Genomic DNA, 21,243 nt, shown 5'->3' with positions numbered 1-21,243 from the left:
ACTTGGACTGGTACATAGATCAGAAAGGTTTAGAGGGAAATGGGCCAAATAACTTAGATGGGAATCTTGGTCAGCATGGATCCATTGGGCCAAAGGGCCTGTTTTCATTGTATATGACTATGATTACTGATCCCCAAGATTGCTCATCTGAAAGAAATTAGCAGATGTAATTAATCATTATTAATCGTTATTTAATTTAAGTTTTATTTTATTTAGAGCTATAGCACGGACCAATGAGACTGCACCACCCAATTATACCCATATAATCAATGAACCTGCTAACTCGTATGTCTTGGAATGTGGGAGGAAACCAGAGTACCCAGAGGAAAGCCACATGGTCATAGGGAGAACATACAAACTCCTTACAGACGGTGGTGGGACTTGAACCCGGATCAACGGCACTGTGATGGTGTTACGCTAACCACTACACTATCGTGCCACCCTTTTGAGGTCTCAGCTGCAAAAACTGATTCTTGAATGTTCAATACCCCAGTACTTATCACTGAATCAACAAAACAATGGAGTACATAAGAATGAGATGGGAAGACTATTTTTTCCTGAGTGGTTTTAGTTTGAATCCAATGACCTGGGAAATAAACACAATAAGCTCCACTGGCCGATATTTTCCACTGCACTGTCCCACCACACTCTGAGCTGGTGATTTGAGAGGGAGAGGCCATTTCTGATCTTCAAAGGAGAAGAAAAGGAAATACTTTGAAAATAATTTTAAACCATAATGTTTATTTTTAAACTGCTGCTTTTTTCCCTCTGCAGAGGACAATTATTAGCGACAATTTTCCTGAATGTTTGTTTTCAAATGCCCTTCTCAATGCATTCATGTTACTCATTCCAATAGCATGGAGGTTCAGAGCTGGATCAGACCACAATTTATCTTTCTCAATCATAGAGAAATGGGCAAACCTCATCATCAACCGCCCACTGACCCATGGTCCCAATCTGGTTTGATATCTGTGTGTTTTCCCCAGTTGTGGAAATATTACTATCAAAGCATTCTTTGAATACATTTGGTCCAGACATTCACTTCCTTTTTCTCAGACCATGACAGAGAAGGCCAGAAATGAACCACCGTAACCCCAAAACAGTTACAGCTGGTGCCTGCTGACTGATGCAGGGCTGTGTGGGAAGTGGTTGTAATAAGGGAAGGCAGCATCAACTGAGTAAAGAAACTTAAATGCAGGGAATCAGGCATAGAGAGAAAGCAGACAGGGAGTCAGACATGTACATAGAGAGAAAGACACACAGGGAGACAGACGTGTACATAGAGAGAAAGACACACAGGGAGACAGTCGTGTACAGAGAAAGACACACAGGGAGAAAGACGTACACTGAATGACACACAGAGCGACAGAGACGTACAGAGAAAGACACGGGGAGACAGACATGTAGAGAGTAAGACGCACAGAGAGATAGACATGTACAGAGACAGACATCTACATACAGAGAAAGACACACAGGGAGCAGACATGTAGCGAGTAAGACGCACAGAGAGATAGACATGTACAGAGAAAGACACGGAGACAGATGTCTACATACAGAGAATGACACACAGGGAGACAGACACATACAGAGAATGACACACAGGGAGACAGACATGTACAAAGACACAACAGAGAGACAGACATGTACACTGAATGACACACAGGGAGACAGACACATACAAAGAAAGACACACAGGAGACAGACATATACAGAGACAAACAGGGAGACAGACATGTACACTGAATGACACACAGGGAGACAGACAGACATGGAAGCAGACACAGCCACACAGAGGCAAATAGGGTGCCAGGCAAATAGAGACAGACACACACAGGGAGATAGAGACACAGAAAATGACAGACCTTTGGGATTTTTTTGAATATTGCAAACTGCAGACATTTCACCTTTGTGCACGATGCTGAAATCTCAGCCAACTGAAAGCAACAGTGCGAGGGAAGGAAAGGGTGAGGAGCCAAAAAGTCTTAATCAGAGAACTGCGTGTGGGAAACCAGGGAGGGATGTGAACTTGAGGGTTTTAAAAGCCCAGGATCAGAAACTCTGAAGTCTGTAGAGTATTGTGAGAATGAACTGCCGGAAGCAGGACGAGCCTGTGCTCTGCACTGCACAGTCTGATCCCAGCTGGGGCCTGCTGCTGGTTGCCGTTGACTGGGGAAGAGGATAAAGAGACAGGACTGGACAATTCAGGCGTGCTCCTGGTCTGACCTTCTCCCTTCCGTCCTTCATGGACGTCAGCTCAGCCAGAATTCTGGAAACAACGCCAGTGACCCCACCTTCTGCTACAATAGTTTTAAAATTCTCATCCTTGTGCTCAACTCCCACCACGGACCCGCCCTCTTTAACCCAGCAACATCCTTAAATCTTGTTGCCCGTTCTGTCCTCTGTATCTTTCCATCCTGCCTGTGTCTTATCTATCAAAGTTTCAAAGGAAAGTTGTTCTATTCCTGAAACTCTGACCTTATCAATCATCTCATCTGTGATTAAACTTTGCTAGGTGTCATAATATTTATTCTAGACTTAGTGTCAGTTATAGTTTGATTAAAGAACAAAATGCTGGAGGAACTCAGTCGGTCAGCCAGCATCTGTGGAGGGAAATGGACAGTTGATGTTTCAGATTGAGATTGTTCATCTCGGCTGAAAAATAGAAGGGAGATAGCCGATCTACAAAGGTGGAGGGAAGGGATGGAGCAAGAGCTGGCAGGTGACAGGCTGATCCGGATGAGCAGGTAGATGGAGGGGGGAAGAGTGGGAACAGTGACTGAGGCTGGGAGGGTTACAGAGGACGGAGTCTGATAGGAGAGGAAGGTGGAACATGTAACCAAGGGAGGGAAGTGTGGAGGGCAGAGAGGAACAGTGGGGGGTGAGGGGTCTGAGTGGGAGGAATGTGGGGGCAAATAGAGTGAGAAGAGGAAGGGAATAAAACAGGGTGATTGTGGCAGTGTAGGAAGAACTGGTGAGCTCAGGAGGAGAGAGAAAGGGGACAGAGGGAGAGCTTTTACCTGGTCAATATTCATGCCATAAGGTTTTATACTACCCTCAAGGCAGTGGCATCCATCATTAAGGACATTCACCACCCCCAGGACGTGCCCTTTTCTAATTACTACCATCAGAGAGGAGGTACAGGAGCCTGAAGACACACACACTCAACATTTTAGGTATAGCTTCTTCAAGATTTCTGAACCCACGGAAACCACCTCACTATTTTGTTGTTTTTTTTTCACTACTTTTTATATATATTTCTTATTGTAATTTATATTTTATATCTGGCACTGTACTCCTGACACAAATCAACAAATTTCACCACATATGAAGTGATAATAAATCTGATTCTGACCCTGAAGGAATAACTTTTGCAGTCTCTTGTGCCTCTATAGTTTAATGTCCTGGGACAAATGACTGCACTAAAAGCTCTACGTCAAGATCAGTTGTTGTTATCCATCCCTGCTGACCTTCGATGCAAAAGTCGGACCAGGCAGCAGATTTTTGAACCCTGGACTTGAGTGTTGCCCAAACCCAGACTCAAAAAGTGTCCCATTAGTAACGGGTCACTGCTGCAAACCTCTAGTCCAAAGTAAGACGAACGGCTGATGAAAGGGCTGTGAAAAAGGCTGGAGAAAGATAGGCATCACTCCCTGAGATGCAGATTTCTGGTGACTTCAGGAATAATAACAGTACAATTACAGAGCTCAAATGCAGTTTGTGAACTTCAGAATCTAAAAGAAAATTGTTGGGAGGCAAATAGATTGAGAAACCTCAACCCATTCCCCATAATTAAACTCTTTTATATCAACTCAGTCATTCCTATGGCCTCTTCCCAACGGAGCCTTGCAGACCCCAAATAATCCCGCTCAAGGACAAAACTACTCTCCGCTCTTGTATCTGTGCAACAGGCAGTCAACACCAACAGGGAGAGTAGGGACTTGAGATATATACACTAAGAGATACTGCAGCTGACAAGGTTGGGGGAATTTATTCTTCACCGACTTCCTCCAGGTGCTCCACTTTCCTCCCACATTAAAAGACGTCCGAATGAGGGTTAGCAGGTTGTGGGTGCCGGAAGCTTACCAACACTTGCGACCCGTGAACACTGCCTTATTTAAAAAAAACATTATTTATTTTTATAATTTATAGTAATTCTAAAGTCTTGGCACTGTTCTGCTGCTGCAAAACAACATATTTCACGTTGTACAAGTCAGAGACAATAAATCTGATTCTGATTCAGCAGGTATGATTTAGCATGCAGTTAATGGTTCATTGCCATCAGCTAGTAAGGCTTACCATCTTTATCAATTATTACAATGGAAATAGTAGATAAAATGAAGACCCCTTCAAATCCTCAACAAATTAAAAAACTCTTAAGTTAGACACTTAGAGGGGGTCCAAGGTCTCTAACAGATTCTTGCCCTACCTGACATCAGCAATGATTTATTTAGAGATACATCATGGTAATGGACCCATCTGACTCAACCAATCAAACCTGCCAAATTACACCATGTGACCAATTAACCTACTGGAATGTGGGAGGAAACTGGGGCACTTGGAGGAAGCCGGGGCACTTGGAGGAAGCCCACGCGGCCATACAAATTCCTTACAGATATAGTGCCTTGAGAAAAAGTATTCATCCCACAACTATTTTCATATTTTACGGTCTCATTTTCTAAATTTTTAAATACATTGAAGTTGGATTTTTTGAGCAAATCTACAAAACATTGTGCATCACGTCAAATCAAATTAAAAATTCCAAAACCTGTCAACAATTTACTAAAAATTAAAAGTCAAAATTGTTTGCTGAAAGAGTGTTCATGCCCTTTGTAACTATGCTAACTTTCCTCAGGTGCAATACTGTATATTACCTTACCAGCTCACCCAGTTTGATGTAGAAAATCAGAGGATCGCCTGAATAAATTCCCCCCCTCTCTATAAGGTCCAACAGTATGGTAGGTTTTCAACAGACCAAACCAAAATGAAGATAAAAGAGCATTCAAGGCAAGTCAGGGAAATAAAGCAGCAGAAATCTGGGGAGGGGTACAAGACCATCTCAAAGGTACTGAACATACCTCAGAGCTCAGTACAATTCATCATGAAAAAGAGGAAAATACATGAAATCACAGCCACACTGCCTAGGTCAGGCTGCGCACCCCCCCCCCCCCACCCCCACCAAGTTGCCGAAGAAAGGTATTTGTAAGAGAGGCTACTGTGACACCAACAGTCACTTTGAGTGAGCTGCAGAAGTCAGTGGCTGAAACTGGAGATGAAGTTCATGGTTCCACAATCTCTAAGGCCTCTAATACAGAAAGAGTATTTATAGAAGAGTGGCAAGGAAGAAGCCCTGGCTAAAAAAAAACATATCCTTGCCCATAAAGATTTTGTAAAGATGTGAAAAGAAGGTCTTGTGGTCGGATAAGACTAAAGTGGAACTTCTTGGCCTCAACACTAAGTAAATCTAATACCGGACATCAGCCAGGTAACACCATCCCTACTGTAAAGTGTGGTGGAAGAAGCATCATGCTACGGGATTGCCTTTCAGCAGCAGAGACTGGAAACCTGGTCGGCATTGATGAGGAGATGAATGTTGCTAAATACAGAGGGATCCTGGATAAAAACTTGCTAGCCTCTGCCAGAAAGCTTACACTAGGGAGGATGTTCCCAGAACAATTTTCAGCAGGACAATGACTGCCAAAGCAAACATGGGGTGGCTTCAAATGAAGAAAATTGATATTCTTGAGTGGCCTAGTCAAAGCCCTGAACTTAATCTGATCGAGCATCTCTGGCAAGGCCTCGGATTGCTGTCCACTGCCACTGCCCAACTAACCTGGCACAGTTTGAGCAATTTTGCAAGGAGGAATGGGCAAATCCTACTCCATCACGTTATGCAAAGCTAATAGAGACTTATCCAAAAAGACTACTGGCTCTAATAGTTGTGAGAAGTGTTTCAACGAAGTCCTGAGCAACGAGTGATAAATACTTTTGGACTGCTGACATTTCAGCTTTTGCATTTTTAGTTTTGTCATGTTTTACAATTTTCCCTTTTTTTTTGTTTCGGCTCTAACTGTGAAAAATGGAGCATGTGACTCACAAATAAGAATTCTCAATTGATTTGATCATAGTTCCTGGCTGTTACACTCATTTATGTGAACAAAGTGTTGAGGGCTGAATACTATTAAAAAGCACTGTAACGGTGAGAATTGAACCCGGCTCACTGGTACTGTAATAGCATTACACTGACCACTGCTCTACCATGCCATCCCTATTGATTGAGAGGGGCTTGAGTTAGGTACAGAGGGGCAGTATCTGCAACCCACATGTCCAGCTTCGTTCACAGCAGCTAACAATCACTTCATGACAATCAGCCTCCCCTCCATGGCCTTTATATACACTTCCTGCTGATTGCAGATGCAGCCAATGCAATCAAAGATTCCCCCACACACCATTCTGCCATCTCGCAGAAGATGCAAATGCTTGAAAGCACGTACCATACCACAAAGCTCAATCCTTCTGAAAAGCAACAAGAAAAATACCTTGAACGCAGAAGCTGACAGAACCTCACCATGATAATTACTGATTTTTTAAAAAACTAGTTTTTATGTTGCCAAAACTAATTACTCAATCAATTTTAGTCACCAGGGTCAGGGGTTAGCATGTAAATATTGGCATCATGGCTAAGATCAGCTGCCTAGTTTGTGCACAGGATTTGTTTTTCTTGCTTATTGAATGTTAGGGAGCTTCAAAGATATATTACTCTAAAATAGCAAAGTATTTGAAAGTCTAAACACTGCAAGTACCTGTGGAGTATTGTCAACAGTTTTGGACCCCATGTCTAAGAAAGGATGTGCTGGCATTGGGGGGTCCAGAGGGGGTTTATGAGAAGAAACCCAGGAATGAAGGAGTTAATGATGGCTCTGGGCCTGTATTTGCTGGAGTTTAGAAGAATGATGGTGGATCTCATTAAAACCTACCTAATATCGAAAGGCCTAGGTAGAGTGGACTTGGAAGAGGATGTTTCCTGTAGTGGGGGAGTCTAGGACCAGAGGCCACAGCCACAGAATAGTAAGACGTCCCTTTAGAACAGAGTTGAGAAATAATTTCTTTAGCCAGAGGGTGGTGAATCTGTGGAATTCATTGCCACAGATAGCTATGGGGGCCAAGTTATTGTGTATATTTGAAGTAGAGGTTGATTAGTAAGGGTGCCAAAGGGTACGCAGAAGGCAGGAGGATAGGGTTGAGAGGGTTAATGTATCAGCCATGATGGAATGGGGCAAATCCAATGGGGAAAATAACCTAAATCTGCTACTACTGTATGTCTATGGTCATGCAGTCGATAACAATCAGGAATAAGTAACTGGGGGCAATCTGGGTTAAGCTCATTTGATCTAGCATCCCACCACAAAGGTCTCCATGCTGGATAAACATTTACTCAGTGTCACATCCATCCACCCAGCAAGATTTTGTCTGGCTGATACAGATTGTGGGGATTTGTTGCAATTTACTACCTAGCTATTGTGAATGGGCAGCTACTGGGTTTGAAGGTCCGGTGTCTGCAAGTCCGAGTCCAATCAGCTGGAGGCCGGAGGTTGAAGATAGCCTGTCCTGTAGTTGCAGGACTGTGTATGTTTTGCTGTTGCTGTTTTACTGCTTGTTGTGTTCTGTGTTGTTCTGACAAGTATCATAGGCATGTTACATTGACACCAGAATGCGTGGAAATGCTTGTGGGTGGCTCCCCAGCACAAACTTGGGTTGTGAACACAAACAACACGTTTCACTGTATGCTTCAATGCACATGTGATAAGTACGTCTGAATCGGAATCTGAAGACAGCGCAGCAATCTGCTGGCGGATCTCGGTAGGCTGCGCACCAGTTTGAAGGGAGCAAATGTACTGTTGACATTTCAGATCAAAACTCTGTATCATTCCTGAAACATCGACATTTGCTTTCCTACCTACAGATGCTGCTCAACCCACTGAATTCCTCCAGCAGATTGTCACTCCAGATTTTGGCGTTTGCGGTTTCTGGTGACTCCAGTAAACAATAGAGCACAGGAGCAGGCCATTCGGCCCACGATATCTGTGCCGGCCACTTAAATTAATTCCATCTACTTGCACATAATCTAAATCCCTGTATCACTTGCTTGTCTAAACGCCTTTTAACTGTTGCTGTCTTATCAGCTTCCACCATCTCTCCTGGCTGCACATTCCAGGCACATAGCACCCTCGGTGTAAAGAATCTTACCTTCTCAATCTCTTTTAAACTTTTCCCCCTTCTCTCCCCACTTCCCAGATTGTCATTGCCAGATTACGGCAAAATTATGTATAAAAGACAAATTCTGATCTGCTTCTGTAGTGAATTACCTTAAAACTGAGTCCTCTAGTTGACATCTCCTGAAAGGTTAACTCAGTGCCTGCTGCTGTGGAATAGATATTGTCAAAGACCATGGAAATAACCAGCATGTCAGGCAGCATCTGTAGAGAGAGAAATAACCAGGGTTAGTGGTTCATAAAAGAGAACTCTCCTCAGTATGACCAGTGACTCAAAATGCCAACCCATAATTGTACCTGAGGTAGAAAGAGCTTAGACTTTTCTGTTATTGTTTCAGGCTTTCTGTACTCACAGATATTTCCACCCTTCTTTGGAATAAATATTGTCCTCTGGATTGATTCTCTTAGTTTCTAATTGAACCGAGGTCTGTTTGGGCTAGGCTCAGGAAACTGGGACAAGTGTTTTTGGGTAGGGTAGAGATACACTCAGTGGCAACTTTATTAGGTATCTCCTGTACCTAATAAAGTGGTCACTGAGCGTGTGTTCGTGGTCTTCTGCTGCTGTAGTCTGTCCACTTCCAGGTTTGACATGCTGTGTAGAGAGTCTCTTCTGCACGCCACTGTTGTAATGTGTGGCTGTTTCAGTTACTGTCACATTCCTGTCAGCTTGAACCAGTCTAGTCAATCCCCTCCTTCCTCTCTCAGTCACCCACAGAACTGCTGCTCACTGGATGTTTATTTTTGTTTTACACGCCATTCTCTGTAAACTCTGTTGTGCATGAGGTACTCGAACCACTCTATCTGGCACCAACACTCATTCAAAAGTCAAAATCACTTAGATCAGATTTCTTCCCCGTTCTACTGTTTGGTCTGAATGCCAACTGAACCTCTTGACCGCATCAGTGTGCTCTTAAGCAACGAGTTGCTGCCTCATTATGGGGTCGTTAAATATTGCATTAACGAGCAGGTGTATAAATAAAGCTTCTGCTGTGTGTGTAACTGTAGCCACAGCTTCTGATGTCCACATCATAATAGCTTATTGAAAATTGATAACATCTGCAGATTGGATGAGGGTAGGATTGGTTTGACCCACAGCTCTCGGCCCTCACTCCCCTCTGTGCCGAGATTAGGGAACAGGTTTGCACATCAAGTCTACTGATTTGAACCACACCCAGTCTGAGTCAGAACCTCCAGGGGAAAGTCAGTGCAGCAAAAGACCAAAAAAGGGAACTCTTTCACAGCAGCAACTTTCCGGACACCACAGTTCAGTCACTTTGTGGCATTGGTGGAAGTTTCAGAACGGATAGGGGCACGACACAACACATCAGAGGCCTGGCTAAGTGAGGCAGCTGATTCATTCCACATAAATAGTTCTCTTAAGAATATCTACCCACCACTGAACTTCCTTTACTGAAAAGAACACCATGAAATTAAATTATCTGAAGCCTCCTCATAATATTTGCATTGCCACAGGTAGAAACTTTGGATAAAGGCACCATGGTCAAAAGACAGGGATGTTCTGAACATCACTGATGAACTAGTTAAGCCACCTTCAGAAAATTGCTTCCAGTTCTGGTAAGAAGCCGGGCTTTTAGGGAAGAGGGCAGAAAATCCAGCATTGTCAAAGACCCCACCATCCTTCCCACAATCTCTTTGACCTCCTGCCATCAGGCATAAAGTATGGCGGCAGAAGAACCAGAACTGACAGGATAGGGGTAGCTTCTTCCCCCAGGCTGTTAGACTTCTTAACACCCTGTTGCCACCCAGCACACACGTACACCCTGTCTGAATGTCCTGCTGCACGTGCACGTCCTCCTCCCACCCAACTCACCTCACTCCCCAGCTCACACACACCCTCACCCTGCACTGGTCACTTGTCATCTTTCATTGCTGCTGTTAACACTCATTTATACAACAGCTTGTTTTACTGTAACAGTGTCAGTAATATTATAATATCTTACATAAACATGCACCTCACACTTACGTACCAACTTGTTAAGGCCATGCCACTCAGGGATTTGTGTGAGTATTGTTTTGTGACTGTATGTGTTGGATCATAACTACATGTACTGTGTGCTCTGTGTGTGACTATATGTGCTGTGTTTTGCACCTCGGCCCCAGAGGTGTGACGTCTCGTTTAGCTGTACATGGTTGAATGACAATAAACTTGAACTTGAAGAGCTGCACGAGAACGGTTCTGGGAGCGAAGGAGTCTGGCTACAAGGTTCACTAGTGAAACTGAGCTTGTCCTTGGAGCAAAGGTTAAAAGGAGATTTAACAAGGTCATGATCATTTAGAAAGGATAAGTAAAGCAATGCTGTTCCCATTAGCAAACCACTGCCTTGAACTGACCTGAATTACCCTCAGATCTATCTTGGACTATATTTCCATCTACTGGCACTAATATTATTATTTGCTTTTCTTTATTTTGTCATGTGACTTTTGTATAACTTATGTTAACTTAGGTTTATTGTAATCTATGCTTGTCGTGTTTGTGTACAGACCAGAGGTCAGAGGTCGGAGGCCTGAGCCCTGAGCCCAGGGCGCGAACCTTGGGATGTGAGACCCTGAGGGGTCTTTGCAGAGAGGATGTAACTTCTTCATGAAGAAACTAAAACTAAGGGGTTACTATTTCAATAACAATCGCCCATTTTAAAGCAGAGGTAAGTTCTTTCCCTCCTCTCAGATGAGTGTGAGTGATTGAACCCCTTTCTCTCAGGGCAGGAGAAACATTGTCTCTGAATATTTTCATGGTAGCAATAGAGAGATACTTGATAAGCAACTGGGAGGTGAAAGGTTACCGTGGCTAGACAGAAATGTGGATTTGGGGTGACACCTCAATCATACACGATCTTCTTATGTCATCAGTTACATCATGGCTTGGCACAGCAATTTGAAGCGAAAGGATGCAAGGAGCTGCAAAGAGTGGCGTGCTTATCACTCCCCACCACCGAGATTACTTATTCTTGTTCTTCAGTACACAGGTGTAAAGGAGAACAAAATGGTCACTACACTGCACCCAGCTCAGCATTAAAAAATACAACAAGCATAAAGAACACAATAAAAACAAATAAACACAATCAACATAACTATAAAAGCAATCTTATAGGATGCAATGTATGTAACTGTTTGAGTATGGCCGTATATACATAACATTAGCTTATATACATAAGGCCATAAGACATAGGAGCAGAATTAGGTCAATCGGCCCAACAAGTCTACTCTGCCATTTGATCATGGCTGATTTATTATCCCTCTCAAGCTCATTCTCGTTCCTTCTCCCCGTATCCCTTGATGCCCTTCCAAATCAGGAAATTATCAGCCTCCACTTTCAATTTTCCCAATGACTTGGCCTCCACAGCTGTCTGTGGCAATAAATTCCACAGATTCACCACTTTCTGGCTAAAGAAATTCCTTCTCATCTCAGTTCTAAAGAGGTGCCCTTCTATTCCGAGGATGTGCCCTCCATTCCCAGACTCTCCCACTATAGGAAACGTCCTCCCTGTGCCCACTTACTCTGGACCTTCCAATAGTAATGGATTTCAGTGAGATTCTTCCTCATTCTTCAAAACCCCAGCAAGTACAGGCCCAGAGGCATCAAACACTCTTCATAGGTTAATCCTTTAACTTCTGGTATGCCCTGGTCTACACATTGATTGTATGTGCAAAATCATCACACATCAGTCATACCTACAAGTGATGTTACCTCAAGAAGGTAACATCCATCAAAGATCCTCACCATCTGGGCCACGACAACTTCTTGGAGCAACCATTGAGCAGGAGGCATAGAAGCCTGAAGGCCCCACACCACCAGGTTCAAGTACAATTCCTTCCCTTTAACCATTTGGTTCTTGAACCAACTTACACAACCCTAATCACTATAGTTTTGCAACATTACAGCCACTTTGCACTAAAATGGGGCTTTTTTGATTTAATTGCTTTTCCTTGTAAAAAAATTGTGTATAATTAACGTTTATATTACGCCATGCATCTACGTTTTTCATTGCACTTGTGCATAGGACAACAAACTGCACATTGACATTAAATTTTGTTGGAACAGACTCAAAGCACCAGATCCCTAATCCCATCCCTCATTTGTGTGTTTCAATGTATATAGAACCATAGAACCTTACAGCACAGAAACAGGCCTTTTGGCCCTTCTTGGCTGTGCCGAACCATTTTTCTGCCCAGTCCCACAGACCTGCGCCTGGATCATATCCCTCCATACACCTCTCATCCACGTACCTGTCCAAGTTTTTCTTAAATGTTAAAAATGAGCTCGCATTTACCACTTCGTCTGGCAGCTCATTCCACATTCCCACCACTCTCTGTGTGAAGACGCCCCCCCTAATGTTCCCTTTAAACTTTTCCCCCCTCAACCTTAACTCATGTCCTCTGGTTTTTTTCTCCCCCAGCCTCAGTGGAAAAAGCCTGCTTGCATTCACTCTATCTATACCCATCATAATTTTATATACCTCTATCAAATCTCCCCTCATTCTTCTACGCTCCAGGGAATAAAGTCCTAACCTATTCAACTTTTCTCTGTAACTCAGTTTCTCAAGTCCCAGCAACATCCTTGTAAACCTTCTCTGCACTCTTTCAAACTTATTAATATCCTTCCTGTAATTTGGTGACCAAAACTGAACACAATACTCCAGATTCGGCCTCACCAATGCCTTATACAACCTCATCATAACATTCCAGCTCTTATACTCAATACTTTGATTTATAAAGGCCAATGTACCAAAAGCTCTCTTTACCACCCTATCCACCTGTGACGCCACTTTTAGGGAATTTTGTATCTGTATTCCCAGATCCCTCTGTTCTACTGTACTCCTCAGTGCCCTACCATTTACCTTGTATGTTCTACCTTGGTTTGTCCTTCCAATGTGCAATACCTCACACTTGTCTGTATTAAACTCCATCTGCCATTTTTCAGCCCATTTTTCCAGCTGGTCCAAGTCCCTCTGCTAGCTTTGAAAACCTTCCTCACTGTCCACTACACCTCCAATCTTTGTATCATCAGCAAATTTGCTGATCCAATTTACCACATTATCATCCAGATCATTAATATAGATGACAAATAACAATGGACCCAGCACTGATCCCTGTGGCACACCACTAGTCACAGGCCTCCATTCAGAGAAGCAATCCTCCACTACCACTCTTTGGCTTCTTCCATTGAGCCAATACCTAATCCAATTTACTACCTCTCCATGTACACCTAGCGACTGAATCTTCCTACTAACCTCCCATGCGGGACTTTGTCAAAGGCCTTACTGAAGTCCATGTAGACAACATCCACTGCCTTCCCTTCATCCACTTTCCTGGTAACCACCTCGAAAAACTCTAATAGGTTGCTTAAACATGATCTACCACACACAAAGCCATGTTGGCTCTCCCTAATAAGTCCCAGTCTATCCAAATACTTGTAGATCCTATCTCTCAGTACTCTTTCCAATAACTTACCTACTATCGACATCAAATTTACTGGCCTATAATTTCCCGGATTACTTTTAGAGCCTTTTTTAAACAACGGAACAACATGAGCTATCCTCCAATCCTCTGGCACCTCACCTGTAGATACCGACATTTTAAATATTTCTGCCAGGGCCCCTGCAATTTCAACACTAGTTTCCTTCAAGGTCCGAGGGAATACCCTGTCAGGTCCTGGGGATTTACCTACTCTGATTTGCCTCAAGATAGCAAGCACCTCCTCCTCCTCAATCTGTATAGGTTCCATGACCTCACTACTTGTTTGCCTTATTTCCATAGACTCCATGCCAGTTTCCTTAGTAAATACAGATGCAAAAAAAGAAAACATTTAAGATCTCCCCATTATTTTTTGGTTCCATACATAGCCAACCACTCTGATCTTCAAGAGGACCAATTTTATCCCTCACTATCCTTTTGCTCTTAATATACCAGTAGAAGCTCTTTGAATTATTCATCACCTTGACCGCCAAAGCAACCTCATGTCTTCTTTTAGGCCTTCTGATTTCCTTCTTAAGTTTTTTTGCACTTTTTATACTCCTCAAGCACCTTATTTGCTTCCTGTTTCCTATACATGTCATGCATCTCTCTCTTCTTCTTTATCAGAGTTCCAATATCCCTTGAGAACCAAGGTTCCTTATTCTTATTCACTTTGCCTTTAATCCTGACAGGAACATACAAACTCTGCACTCTCAAAATTTCTCCTTTGAAGGCCTCCCACTTACCAATCACATCCTTGCCAGAGAACAACCTGTCCCAATCCATGCTTTTGATCCTTTCTCAGTTCTTCAAATTTGGCCTTTTTCCAGTTTAGAACCTCAACCCGAGGACCAGATCTATCTTTATCTATGATCAAGCTGAAACTAACGGTGTTATGATCACTGGAACCAAAGTGTTCCCCTACACACACTTCCATCACCTGTCCTAACTCGTTTCCTAACAGGAGATCTAATACTGCAACCTCTCTAGTTGGTCCCTCTATATATTGATTTAGAAAACTTTCCTGAACACATTTTACAAATTCTAAACCATCCAGACCCCTAACAGTATGAGAGTCCTAATCAATATGTGGAAAATTAAAATCCCCTACTATCACAACTTTATGTTTCCTGCAGTTGTCTGCTATTTCCCTGCAGATTTGCTCCTCCAATTCTCACTGACTATTGGGTGGTCTGTAATACAATCCCACTAATGTGGCCATACCTTTCCTGTTTCTCAGCTCCACCCATATGGCCTCGGTAGACAAGCCCTCTAATCTGTCCTGCCTGAGCACTGCTGTAACACTTTCCCTGACTAGCAATCCCACCCCCACCCCCACCCCCACCCTTCATTCCTCTGCCTCTATCGCGTCTGAAACATTGGAACCCTGGAACTTAAAACTGCCAGTCCTGCCCCTCCTGTAGCCAAGTTTCACTAATTGCTATAATGTCATAATTCCATGCGTCAATCCACACCCTCAGCTCATCTGCCTTCCCCACAATATTCCTTGCATTGAAATAGACACACCTCAGAAGATTATTACCATCACACACAACCCTTCTAATTTGTGACTTTGCATGAACTTTTAACATCATTTATTTTCACCCCTGCTCCACTGTCAGCTCTGGCACTCTGGTTCTCATCCCCCTGCAAATCTAGTTTAAACCCTCCCCAACAGCACTAACAAACCTCCCTGCAAGGATATTGGTCCCCTTGTAGTTCAGGTGTAACCCGTCTCTCTTGTACAGGTCCCACCTGCCCCAGAAGAGGTCCCAATGATCCTGAAATCTGGAACCCTGCCCCCTACACCAGCTCCTCAGCCACATGTTCATCCGCCAGAGCATCCTATTCTTACCCTCACTGGCACGTGGCACAGGTAGCACACCTGAGATTACCACCCTCGAGGTCCTGCTTTTTAACTTCCTACCAAGCCCTCTATATTCACTCTTCAGGACCTCCTCACTCTTCCTTGCTATGTCATTGGTACCGATGTGTACCATGACATCTGGCTGATCAGCCCCCCACTTCAGAACGCTGTGCACGCGATCAGGGACATCCCTGACCCTGGCACCCGGGAGGCAAGAAACCACATAAGAACGTGTGCATCACCAAAGGGACCAGTAATTCCCAGCCAAAGTGGTAGATGTAGGTTCAATTACATAGACATAGATATACTTTATTGATCCCGAGGGAAATTGAGTTTCATTACAGCTGCACCAACCAAGAATAGAGCATAAATATAGCAATACAAAAACCACAAACAATCAAACAACAATATGCAAGCTATGCCAGATGGAAATAAGTCCAGGACCAGCCTATTGACTCAGAGTGTCTGACCCTCCACGGGAGGAGCAACTTTTAAGAGAGGTTTGCATGGGCACATAGATGAGAAGGTAGGGAAGATTATGTCTGAGGTGCAGGTAGATGGGACTAGGCAGAAAATCAGGCTGGCATGAACTAAGTGGGCCATAGGGATAGCTTCTGAGCTACACTCACAACAAGCTCAGGACGAAGGGCTCCAGCCCGAAACATTGACTGATCATTTCCACGGATGCTGCGAGACCTGCTGAGTTCCTCCAGCATATTGTGAGTGTTGCTTTGACCCCGGCACCTGCAGAGTATTTTGTGTTTAGCTTCTGAGCTGTAGTGCTCTATAAATCGGGATTGGTGAAAAAGTAAATTTAGAACTTATCACTTCAGTTAGTTGGTGATAAATGTTTGGAACATTCTATCATGCAGAAAACAACTGTATTCAAACATTCTGATGAAGGAACAATGATTGGGAGCCTGTGGGCTCTTTAATGGATTATTGTATTTTGGGTGGGTGTGCTACTTTGTTAAAGAATGTACTCAGGAACTTCTTTGAGAGGTAATAAATTAACATACATGTAGGTGCTATCACAATGGAGGCACGACAGCACCTCCACTTTCTTAGAAGTTGCGCTGATTTGGCACGTCAACTAAAACTTTTACAAACCTCTACGGATGCACAGTGGAGAGTATCTTAACTGGCTGCAATAACCAGAAACAAAAAGAAGACTACAGAAAGTGGTGGATATCCAGTCCATCACAAGCAAATCCCTCCCCACCAATGAGCACATCTACAAGATCAGTGCCACAAGAAAGCAGCACCCGTCATCTAGGGCCCCTGCTATCCAGGGCATATCCTATTCTAGCTACTACCATTGGGAGGAGGTACTTGCCTTAGGCCCCACACTGCCAGGTTCAGGAACAGGTATTACTTTACAACCATCAGGCTCCTGAACCAGCGTGGATAACTTCACTCACCTCAACTCTGAACCGATTCCATGACCTACAGGCTTTCTTTCAAGGACTCTACAACTCATGTTCTCAGTAGGGTTTCATTTCAATTTGAACAGTTTGTCCTCTTTTACATATTGGTTATTTTTCACTTTATTATGTATAGTTTTTTCATAAATTTTATTGCATTTCTTTATTTTTCCTTTAAATGCCTGCAAATAAATGAATCTCAAGGTAGCATATGGTGTCACATATGTACTTTAATAATAACTTTACTTTGACTTCGAATGCATTAAAGGAATAGGCTTCAATATACTATAATATATTCGGACTTGAATGGCCTGGAGAGAGTAAAAGCATGGGTTTGTTGTAAATGTAAGGATCTGAACTTTAGTGGGAGACAAAGTACAGGAGAGATGAACCAATTAGTCTCTATTTTAGTAAGGGACTGTTCATTTGGATTGAAATGAGAAATTTGAAACCTATACTGAGTGGTCACTTTATTAAGTACTTTACCTAAAAAGTGGCCATTTTATGTTAGTGGTCCTTTGCTGCTGTAGATCATTCAAGGTACAATGTGTGTTTAGAGATGATCTTCTGCACTCCATTGCTGTAACATTTTGTTATTTGAGTTACTGTCACCTTTCTATCAGCATGAACCAGTCTGGCCATTCTCCTCTGACCTCTCTCATTAATAAGGTCTTTTTACCCGCAGCACTGGGTGTTTCTTCTTCTCACCATTCCCTACAGACTGCTGCGCGTGAAGATCGCAGGGAATCAATAGTTTCTGAGATACTCAAACCACCCTGACTGGCACTAATATTCATTCCACAGTCAAACTCACTTAGATCACATTTCTTCCCCACTCCGATGAACAACAACTAAACCTCTTGACCGTGTCTGCATGGCTTCGTGCATTGAGTTGCTGCCACATGATTGGCTGATTAGATATTTGCGTTAATGCGCAGGTGCACACATTTGCCTAACAAAGTGGCCACTGAGTATATCCTCTAGATTCATACACAGAGGTATCCTAGAGCATGTTATTTTGTGACAAAGGAACTAATTAACCTGTTACAGCTGCCTTGGTTTACAGCCTGTTCGCCAACTCTTGCACAGTGGGAGAAGAAATATTCTTCTGATCTCCTGTCTTCTTGGATTATGAGAATTTTGCACCTCTCTGTATTGAGTATTTGCCAAATATTCATTCACCTCAATCACATGACAGCGGCGCCTCACTCAGATGACTAGTAGCTGGCATGGCACCGCGGTCAGGACTACTAATTGGTACGCTTTGTTCTTTCCATTCCAACTGAAGAAATGAAAGGATTATCCACCCATTATTTTTGTGGAGCACTGCCACAAGAAAGCAGCATCCATTACCAAGGACCAAAATAAGAACCTACTAACCGGTACCGCTTTGGAATTACGTAACCTGCTAATAAAGTAAAGCTGGAACACGACCCTTGTGATCGCATCTACATGCTGGGCCCAGGACAGGCCACACAATATGTTAACATCCAGGAATTTAAAGCTGTTGGCTCTCGTCTCTAATACTTTCAAAGCATCATACATGTAAAAGCATTTCAAGATTCGAAAATGAAGATTCAAGTTTATTTATCACATGTACATTGAAACATACAGTGAAATGCATCATTTGCATTAACAGCCAACGCAGCCAAGGATGCGCTGGTGGCAACCCACAAGTGCTGCCCCACATTCCAGCACCAACAGAGCATGCCCACAGTGCTCGGCAGAATGACATAGAGCACAACAAAACAGAACAGAACAAGCAACAAAACAACAACAGCAAAACATGAACCATTATAAAATGGTGGCAGCGAGGGATGGACCAAAAGCTGGTGACTGAATTGCGGGCAGAGAGGCGGGGGTGAGGGAGGTTGAGAGGGAGGAGAGAGAGGGGGCAGGTAGAAGCCTTAGTTTCCAAGCTACCAGGTACAGAAGAAGTTATTACCCTTCGACTATTAAGCAGCTAAACCAGTGTAGATAACTTCACTCATCTCAATGCTGAACTGATTCCGCGTCTTTAAGGACTCTGGAATCCAGTATTTTTTATTTACTTGTTTATTTATTTATTATTATTATTGTTGTATTTGCACATTGTCTTTTGCACATTGTGTAGTTTTTCATTGATTATTTTGTATTTCTTTGTCCTGTGTATGCCTGCAAGAAAATGAATCTCAGGGTAGTATATGGTAACAGATACATACTTTGAAAATAAAGTTACTTCGAACTTTAAAACCAGTGTCTTGAAAAGGAAGGAACAATGATTTTCTTCATGCGATCGACAGGGGAGGGTAACTAATAATGTGCTGAGGGTGAAGGAGTTGGAAGAGTTAATGTGTGGGTTTGGTTACGTTGACATGTTCCTGATCCATTCCAACTCTGAATCACATGGTGTCTGCTTCTCCATTAGATGCCACTTGGCACAAATTCACTCAGAGGCTGCATACTGCACATGACCAGAAAAGGGCATGAAATGGAAATTGCAAATTTCTGTTCTTTTTAACCAAATTAGTAAAACTCAAGAACATCAATTATTGTGTGTGTTGTTTTTTAAATATTATGATCAGCACATAGCCTAATATGCAGTGGTATGTGAACTGGCTTTCACTTTCGGACCCAAGGCTACACAGAGTTCATGCTTGCTGGTCTGCCTAATGAAGGCAAGCACTCTACTCCCTTGTCTATCACAGCCCCTCCCCACCACTGAGCACATCTGCAAGGAACTCTGCCTCAGGAAAGCACCATCCATTACCAAGAACCCCCACCATCCAGGCCATGCTCTCTTCTCACTGCTGCCATAAGGAAAGAGATACAGGAGCCTCAGGTCCCACAACACCAGGTTAAGAAACGGTTATTATCCTTTAACCATCAGGCTCCTGAACAAGCATAGATAGCTTCATTCACCTCAACGGTGAACTGATTCCACAATCTACAAGGCCTCTGCAACTCATGTTCTCAATATTTATTTACTTAGTAATACAGTTTGTCTTTTGCATATTGGCTGCTTTTCCAATCTTTCTGTGTAGTTTTTCACTGATTTTATTATCTTTTGTTTTACGGTGAATGCCTGCAATAAAATGAATTTCAAGGCAGCATCTGGAAACACGCATAGTTTGATAAGAAATTTACTTTGAACTTCATAATAGATGGCGTTAGGTATGGAGAGTGCTTGTCCGTGCCTCTGGATCCAATTCCACTGTTATTCAGTTCACTGGAGGTAAAGCCATTAGGGGTAAAGGCTGTATGATAATGGTGCCCTTTATAATTTAAAGTAATCCAAATGTGCTTTAAAGCCAGAGAAATACTCTTTGATGTCAATTTATATATTTTTTTAAATTTAGAGATACATCTCAGAACAGGCTCTTCTGGCCCAGTGAGCCATATCCCCCAGCAACCCACTGATTTAACCCTAGCCTAACCACAGGACAATTTCCAATGACCAACTAACCTACTAACCGGTACATCTTTGGACTGAAGGAAACCGGAGCACCTGGAGGAATCCCATGCGTTCACAGGGAGGAACATACAAACTGTTTACGGCGCATGCCAGAGTTGAACTCTGAAATCTCCCCGAACTGTAACAGCATTGCGCTAACCGCTATAATACTGTGGCACCCCGCCTGGTCACTGTTGTCATGGAGGGAACTCAGCAAGTTCTAATGGACAGCATTGTGATCACCTTTTTTACTGATGCTGCTTGAAGGATGACGATTGTCAGGAAACCATGTGGAATTTCCTTCGAAGGAATGTCCCAGGGCTTGTTTTTCCCATGTCTATATTATTTTTCATTAGCTCCAAAAACTCTCATTAGACCCATACTTGGAATATTGTGATCAGTTCTGGTCGCCTCATTATAAGGAGGATGTGGAATCTTTAGAGAAGGTACAGAGGAGAATTACCAGGATTCTGTCTGGATTGGACAGCAAATCTTATGAGGATAGGTTGAGTGAGCTAGAACTTTTCTGTATGGAGCAAAGGAGGATGAGAGGTGACTTGATAGAGGTGCACAAGATGATAAGAGGCATAGACTGAGTGGACAACTAAAAAACATTTTCCCAGGGCAGAAATCTCTAATACGAGGGGACATAATTTTAAAGTGATTGGAAGAAAGTATAGGGAGGATGTAGAGTTAAGTATTTTTACACAGAGAGTGGTGGGTACATGGAATTCATGGAGGTGGAGGTAGATACATTCAGGAGATTTAAGATACTCT

The 21,243-nt window shown here is 43.0% G+C and overlaps 1 long non-coding RNA gene across 1 annotated transcript in view; it reads right to left on the bottom strand.

The window, feature by feature from the left end:
• The window catches only part of LOC140191144 (uncharacterized), a 72,858-nt gene that overhangs the window by 6,758 nt on the left and 44,857 nt on the right, over positions 1–21,243 (bottom strand). The window contains exon 4 of the long non-coding RNA XR_011883762.1: positions 8,364–8,474. This is a non-coding gene — a long non-coding RNA (uncharacterized lncRNA). The remainder of the gene's footprint in view (positions 1–8,363; positions 8,475–21,243) is intronic.

The sequence above is a fragment of the Mobula birostris genome, chromosome 32 (assembly GCF_030028105.1).
Source record: "Mobula birostris isolate sMobBir1 chromosome 32, sMobBir1.hap1, whole genome shotgun sequence".
Taxonomy (NCBI): domain Eukaryota; kingdom Metazoa; phylum Chordata; class Chondrichthyes; order Myliobatiformes; family Myliobatidae; genus Mobula; species Mobula birostris.
Note: the sequence above shows the minus strand (reverse complement) of the source record. Positions and strands in the feature narration are given on the sequence as shown.